Below are 8,267 nucleotides of genomic sequence, written 5' to 3' on the forward strand. Positions count from 1 at the left end.
AACTGTGAACTGAAGGATTCGTTCTCTCTCTTTCTGTGACCTGAGATCATCCTCTAGCTTTCCATGTTGTCTGCGAGAAAGACCATTGGCATCGAGGTTCTGTCTTCCTGGGCGATAGATGAGTTTAAATGACAATGTGGATAATGCTGCTAACCACCTGCAGCTCGTCGCATCCAGTTTTGCGGAGGTAAGTACATAGGTTAGCGGATTGCTATCCGTTACAACAGTGAAGTGATTTCCATAAAGATAATCTGCAAATTTTTCAGTGACTGACCACTTTAACGCCAAAAACTCCAATTTATGCACTGGATAGCGACTCTCACTCCATGACAGCCCTCTGCTCGCTTAGCAGATCACTCTCATCTGACCCTCCTGTTCTTGATAGAGGACTGAACCTAGTCCAGTAGTGATGGCATCTGTGTGAAGCACATATGGCCTCTGAGGGTCGGCAAATCCCAGCACGGGGCGGTGGTCAGTTTGTAAATCACCTCCTCAAAGGCTTGTTGGCAAGTGGAAGTCCATCGTTCCCCAAAGGGCTCCTTTGGGTCTCAGTACTTGTCAAATTTACCTGGTGTCTTGAGTCCTTTTCGGGAAGGTGGGTATCCGGAAGTCAGATCATGGAGAGGCTTCACAATGCAGGAATATCCCTTGACGAATCTCCTATAATATCCTGCAAAGCCAAGGAAGCATCTAAGTTCTCTGAGACTTTTTGGAACAGGCCAGGTCTCGAGAGCAGCTGTCTTTTCCGGGTCCGTCCGGACGCCATCTCTGGAGACCACATGTCCAAGGTAGCGGACTGATGTCTGGAAAAAGACACATTTCTCAGGGGACAATTTGAGTCCGAATTCTTTTAATCTGGAGAGCACCTTTATTAGCCTCTCCTCGTGTTCTTAAAGAGTCTTGGAGAATATTATTAAGTCGTCAAGGAATACGAGCACTTCTTTCAGATGCATGTCCCCCATGCACTTCTCCATTAACCTCTGAAACGTGCTTGGGGCATTTGTCACCCCTTGAGGCATCCTATTAAACTCCCAGAACCCGAGGGGGCACACAAAGGCGGTTTTTAGCTTATCTGCCTCTTCAACTTCTATCTGGTAGTAGCCAGATTTCAAGTCGAGCACAGAAAACCACTGGGAGCCATTTAGTGCACTAAAAATGTCCTCAAGCTTAGGAAGAGAGTATGCATCCTTGATAGTTTGAAGGAATGCATAATCTGACTTGACCGTTTTTCTTTCTCACCACCACAATAGGTGAAGAGAATGGAGACTCGGACTCCCTGATACCTCCCGTGTCTAGGAGCTCCTGGATATGGTTGCGAACTGCTTCAATGTCCTGTGGGTGGATTGGGCGCGCACGCTGTTTGAAAGGGGTTTCATCAGAATGAGGTTATATGGTGCTTTACTCTGTCTGTGCAGCCAACATCTGTGTCATGCTGTGCAAACACATCACCCATACTGTCCAATTGCTTTGCCATGTGGTCTTTCCATTCAGATGAAATCGGGGACCCATCAAAATAAAAATTTAAGGTGGAATTTGGAGACGTCTTTGTTCCTAGTGGTTCTTGGGATGGTACGGCTGATCCTGCTGCACTGAGCTGCTTCGAACAGATGGTCTGGTAGGTGTTCATCTGTGCTATGATGCACTTTGGGGGGATAACAACATCATGGTCAGACTCATTGTAGATGTGGACTGGTACCTTGTAAGGCCGCCTGGGCGTAAGTTGAACTAAGGTGGGTTTGACAACCAATCCTCCAGGCAAGGAGGATGAGTCTGGATGTTCCAGCAGGGCAGATTTCTCGTTTAGAAACCAACTGGCGGTTGCGATCCCCTCAAGTATGACAACCTGCCCAGCCGGGATCACTTGTGCGTTGTTCTCCAACCTCACTATGGCGTGAGGTTCAGGATCCATCTCTCGTCTGTGTCTCACTTCAAGCACCTTAAGCACTGCTTGGTAGCCACTGGGATTGGGTTGATGTGAAATCCCAGTTTTGGAGCAGACATCGAAGAGGACGTCGAGAGTGTTGGTCCCTATCAACACGAGAGGTTCAATGACAGTGCTTAGATTGGGGACAACTAAGGCAAGTGTGGTTACATCAGTTGTAGTTCCTATAAACTCTTTTGGAAACCTGACGACCAATTCAACATAGCCTAAGTAGGGGGATTGATTGCCCTGCGGCTCCCTCTACTTCCAGGATGTCATGAAGTGGTTTTATCTTCTGGTCTGAGAGGTGCTGGTCATAAAACGACTGCGGAATTGTCGTTACTTGCGACCCTGTGTCGGGCAAGCAGCTGATTTCCTTATCTTTTATATTTATCAACGCTGTGCTTTTTGTTCCGACATGTCCTTTAGGAAGCCTACACTGAGGTTTGTTATCCATTCTTGTTTGGTCTTTGCTTGTGCAGGCTTGACAGCTAATAGCAACACTTTTCACTGAGGGACTTTGGCTAGTCTCAGCTCCTGTCTGTCCCACAACAGAAGCTGTCAGCGGTTTAAATGCGACTTGGGGTTGGTCTTCATCTGCCATTCATTTTGCTTCTTCTCTAGCTGTTTACACTTCTCAGCCACCAAAACAGGATTGGGGGCCTCTGTGAATGATGATGAAATGTGGCCATCCTCCCCACATTTAAAACAGTACCAGGGTCGGGGTTTACCCGTCTGCTCTGGGTCTGTCGGTGGTTTTATATCTCCACTTGGTTTTCCTTGGCTTTGAGCTCTTTGTGTTTTTGCCTTTTTATCCGTTCCTTTTTTCTGCTCCATAAAGGAGGCTAGTTGACTCTGCAATGTGGCAACTTGCTTGGCAAGATCCAGGATTGCACTGGGGCAATTGTCTAGATGTTCTTTGAGGTCTGCATCCATGCAGTGAGCCTGAATTTGGATTCGCTGACGCGTAGTGCTCATATGTCTCTTCATGCGGCTGGTTTTTGTCCGTCGCCGATCGTCCTCTGTCCGAAGCATTCTGGCGGGTTCATGTCCTTTGCTGATAGCGAAGGCATCACTTTGGATCTAACAGCAGGATTGGTATCAGGTGAGGTAAGGTCACCCCTTTGGTCGAGGGCACCTATGGGCAGAGAAGGGGGTTTCTGCCCTGTCGAACCCACTATCCCCTGAGATTCAATGAAAGTTTCAGTCTGGGTATCAGAAAATGTCTCGGCCGTAAAACCAAGAGTTTCAATGTCTCTACTGATTTGAACCACTGCGTCTTTAAGAATGTGTTCATATTCAGCGCCGCTAAGTTTAGCTAACGCTTTAAGATCAGAAAGGTAAGTTCTGGTAATAATACCACTGACTAGTTTGGTACACACTGCTCAGAGCTCTAATGGTGTAAACCACAGAGGGATCGTCCTTTAAGACGTAACGATAAGGTAGCATTACACTTAATGCCTCTAACGCAGCGCCATTTGAATACTCAACGATCAGGTTTTGGTAAAGTTCTGGTATCTTTTCATCAACTAGAATAGTTCTATGGCCTCTTCATCTTGTTCTCCTACCTGGGTAGGCCCACTGACAACAACTGCATTGGGGACTTTTACACCACTCTTGAACAAAAAATCCATTTTGGGAAAACATTCAGTACTGAAGTTCATTCAATGGCTCTCTTGGCTGGCTCGCCAAAGTTTATGTAACCCTTTACTAACTATGTGATAACCGAGTAACATATATTTAATAATAAAAGACGATTCTGGACCAGTCTCAGAAGAAATAAATTTGTAAGGAGAGCCAAGGGCAACTTAAATATGAATGAATGCCACAAGGTAAGTTCTTTTCTTTATGTGTAGTCAACAATTATAACAAAACACAGTTGACAATCTGAACAAAGTAGTGCAACCCGATCATCCGAACAATGAACAAAAATAAATTACAATTGGCCGGCAAAACATACATTAACAAGGAAAAATAAAGTATTAAACCCACTTTGATACCCTTCAATTGTTGGGGCCCTTTTTTCTCTTTTCCCTTGCCACTGGTTTGTGTCCAATGCAACAGTTCAATTGTCCTACAACACAGGCAGAGGAAAAGGAAGGGTGCCACACCCTCTTCTGTCCTGAGGTTCCACTGGCTCGCCACCCAGCGTCCGCTGGGAGTCTTCTAAGGATTCAGGTTCCAGGATCTGATGCGACTTCGCAGGGATGCTTCAACCGAGCAAGTTTAAGGTTCTTTATCCGGATCTGTCCAATACAAAAAAAAACCTGACCGTCAAGTCAAGATGGGGTCTCTCAGATTGATCCAGCATCGGCGCCGAACGAGTGTCAATACCAGAGTTCATGCGGATGGCGGAAGATTTTAGTTTTCAGTTCCTAGCGATGACACGAGGCTGTTTCACTCACAGGAAGTAAGGAATCAGAAGTGTCATGACCTTGGTCTATTTTAGCCTTCCAATTGGTCGGGTTTTCCCGAGGGATCATGGGAAACGTAGTAACACCATATTTCGACAGAAATTCCATTAAATAGCAGTTTTTAATCAATGAAGTCTTATTTATTTGACAGTTTATCAATAAACTACTTATTTGATGGTTTTTCCTCAATTAATTTATGTCAGATATAATTATTTAAGCACATTTTAATGGAATGGTATTTTATATAAAAATAGATTTCTCCTAAACCTTGGTTACACAAGACATTAATATCAGTTCAATAATGTTAATATTAGTTTTTACCTAACAATCCTCCCTGTAAACATTAGATTCATCCCCTATAATTGGCAGAGTAATAAAACAACAATAACAATACTACGATTATGGTAAATGTGTTTGTAGCTGTAAAAATCAACCTCTAACACACAAAAGGATCACAAAATAAGTGCTGACCTCCAAAAAGGCTGTAAAAATACGAAACAATCGAAGGCTGCATCAATAGGTGGCAACCTATAATAAAATGAATGATTACATTAATGATTATTGTAGCGTCATGAATGGCCTCTAATTTGTGACAAAGGTCACATTTTCCCAGCTGGGTCATGCTGGTTCGACTGTAACTTTGCCCCACAGATTAAACAAGCAAGGAGCCATGATGTCTCCTGAATATCATCTTTATCTGCTGCTGTTCCATCCCAGAATGAAGGACACTTCAAGATCACAATAATAATTTTAATAAACTCTTTGACTTTATTACTGTTATTATAATCATCATATATAATCACTTGGTTCAGTAAATGTATTTTAATTACTGAAATGAATTATTATGCTTTGGGTATAATAATGATTTTTGTGATAATCAGTTATGTGTGTTCAGCAAACCAGAAGGTCATCCTCCATTTTATCCATCCAACACAGAGGGTATCCAGGGTAAAAGTTATACTGCCATCACATGTCTTTGACTCATGACCAAAGCTTTCTTGCTGAGAGTGGGTGTGTTCTGAGGGTCCCAGATAAACGGAGAAGGAAGTGACGCACCACCATCAGCGTCAGCCTGAAGAAGCCGGCAGCTGTCGGCGAAACTGTAGCGTCAATTACAGGTAACAAAACTGTTTCTGTGTTTTAAAAAAGAACGACAACATAGTGTTCTGAGGGGTTTGTTAAAACTAAATTTCCAGCAGCAAAAGTTCAGTTCTTGAACCATACGAGGAGATTAGGGAACGGCCGCCCGAATCTCCACCTGCTATTCTGTCACGCCGATAGAATAGCTTCGAATAAACGCACCTGTAACCAGCTGACGCAAAACTCCTTCAGCGTTATTGATTTTGAGAAGTAAGATGCAAAACTCCTTCAGAGTTAAGCCAGACGCTCAACACTGTGTACCCTGCGACATCTCTGGACCAGAAGATCGGTTCTACTCGCGTCTTCTCTACCGGACCGAGTACCCTGAGGCTGACAACATCTTCCTTGACGTCCGGATCCACACAGAGGGTCGTCTTGCTGGGTGAGGTAGCACACAAGATGGTGTTTGATGCTGTTCTTCTGAGAAACGACTCAGCTGCAAAACCATAATTTCCAACCCAGAACACGCTTCTCTCTCTGAAAGAAACCGGAGAACATTCACGCATCCAAAACTCGCATTTTCAATTTAGCTTTCATTCAGTCACAGGTTTGCCTTCAAAACAAGTTTAATATAAAATTGTCTGTTCGAAAATTGTCGTTTCAAATTGTCATTTTTTAAAAGTGTTAGTAATAAATTCTTAACTTTAAAAACTTGACTCTCTCTTTGAAATGAAACACAGAATGGTGTGTATTTCTGGTTATTGAAAAAGCAAACATTCCTAACTTCTGATAAAAAAAATAGACTTTTGCTATTAAATTTAATTATCTTAAATTAAATATTAATCTTTGGATTAATTATAGACCAAGCAGGTTGGTGTATGAACTTCTATCGATTATATAAGTATCCTGGATATTTATACATGATATAAGCTTCATATGCTAATTGGCTTGATCATTCTCAGAATCTAACAACTGATAGCAAACAGTGTTGTTTCTAGTATGTAGTTTACACGCTACATTATAATGATAAAGTAAAAAGATAAAATATGATAAAATCAACTGAGCTGATAACTAGGACATCAATCAACAATGGTTTCAGAATTTGTAGTTTACATTGTTGAAATCAAAATGAAACCAGCTTTATTAGGCGATGTATTCTTTTTCATCTTCCAGCTGCTCCCTTTGCAGCAGGAGTGTGTACTGAACCAAAGCATTTGTCATTAGCTTGTTTACCATACTTTTCAGACAAGGGATTACACCGTTTATAACCAAGCAAATCATGACTAGGATAGAAATAACAGGTGCAAGACATTTTAACAAGAGCTGATACCAATTACCAGTTGTCAGCCAATCCATTAAGCTCCAGGATCCTCCAGTCGATTCTCTGGATTTCAGGAAGTTGCTGAGTACTTGAACACGGTCGTGGATCAAAGTCCAGTTGTCACATGAGGAGGGGATGTAGGTGCAACAATGCTCACCAATTTTTGCGCAGAGTCCTCCTTCAGAGGCGAAAAGAGCGTCCAGGGCTAGTTGGTGTTGCATCAACTTGGTTCTCATAGCTTGTTGTTCGGGATTGTCTGCCAGGAACGAGATCATCTCAGAGAGGACAGTGGTGATGTTTTCCAGAGACCACCACACTTCATTCATACGTTTCATCAGACTGGCAGTTCCCATTTGGGGAAAGATGGTGTAGGGGATTCCTTTGGGGTCGTCGTAGAGAGGGGCGTGGCTTTCGTAGTTGGAGAAGGGGCGGAAGGCCATAACAGGCTTAAACTCTCTCTTATTCCTCTTCAGCTTGGATGTCCTCATAAGGAAGGCCCCTTCCTCCATGATGACATAGGAGGAGGGGTGTAGTCGAGCCAAACTGCAAGTTCCACACCAGTTGCGTGGCAGGTACAGGTGGAGAGAGCTTCCGCATTTCCAGATGTATCCTTCAGGGTTCCCTATTCCCATGACTGAGGGGACCATTTGTGTTCCATGGGGGGTAGAAAGGTCGTCCAGTCATTATAAGGCTCAACAGGGCTCAACAGGGTCACATTTATGGTGACTTACCCGTTTTTACAATCAACAGTCTGTGTGAAAGGTTTAGAATAGTCAGGTAAGACTAGAGTTGTGCTAGAGTGGATATCTTGTTTTAGATTTACAAAAGCTGCTTCTGTTAAAGAGGTCCTGGAAAGTTTATCATTCATTTCCATCTTTTGGCCATGTATCATTTCAGAAGGGGGCTGTGTTTTTTCTGGATGTAAAGTTTGCAGTAATTAGCGAGGCCTAAAAACTGCATCATCTGCTTTTTAGTCTGAGGTTTTGGGGTGTTCAAAATGGTTTCCTTTCGTCCTAACTGGATTTGTCTGCCTTCACCTGACAATGTGTGTCCCAAATACTGGACCGAGGTCCCGACCCACTGCAGTTTCTTTTTACCGACTTTGTTTCCTGTTTTGTGGAGATGTTGCAACAAGGCGAGAGAGTCTGTGAGGCAAGACTCAGCATCGTCAGAGGCAACCAAAACGTCATCCACGTAAACAAGAATCTTTGAATTTGCTAAACACTGAAAGTCAGCGAGACAGTTAGTGATTGCTTGAATGAAAATAGTGGGACTTTCAGTGAACCCTTGTGGTAGATGAGTGAAGGTGTATTTTGAGGTTTTGTAGGTGAAAGCAAACCAAAACTGCGAGTCAGGATGAACAGGAACACTGAACATTTGCTCAGATCAATCACAGAAAAGTACTTCCAGGAAGGCTTGAGTGAATTTAACAGTGTGTGTGGATCAGGCACATGTGGAGCACAGGTTTGCACAGCAGAATTAACAATTCTGAGATCTTGCTTCATACGCCAAGCTTTTCCATCAGCCTTTT

The sequence above is a fragment of the Nothobranchius furzeri genome, chromosome 18 (assembly GCF_043380555.1).
Source record: "Nothobranchius furzeri strain GRZ-AD chromosome 18, NfurGRZ-RIMD1, whole genome shotgun sequence".
NCBI classification, from domain to species: Eukaryota; Metazoa; Chordata; class Actinopteri; order Cyprinodontiformes; family Nothobranchiidae; genus Nothobranchius; species Nothobranchius furzeri.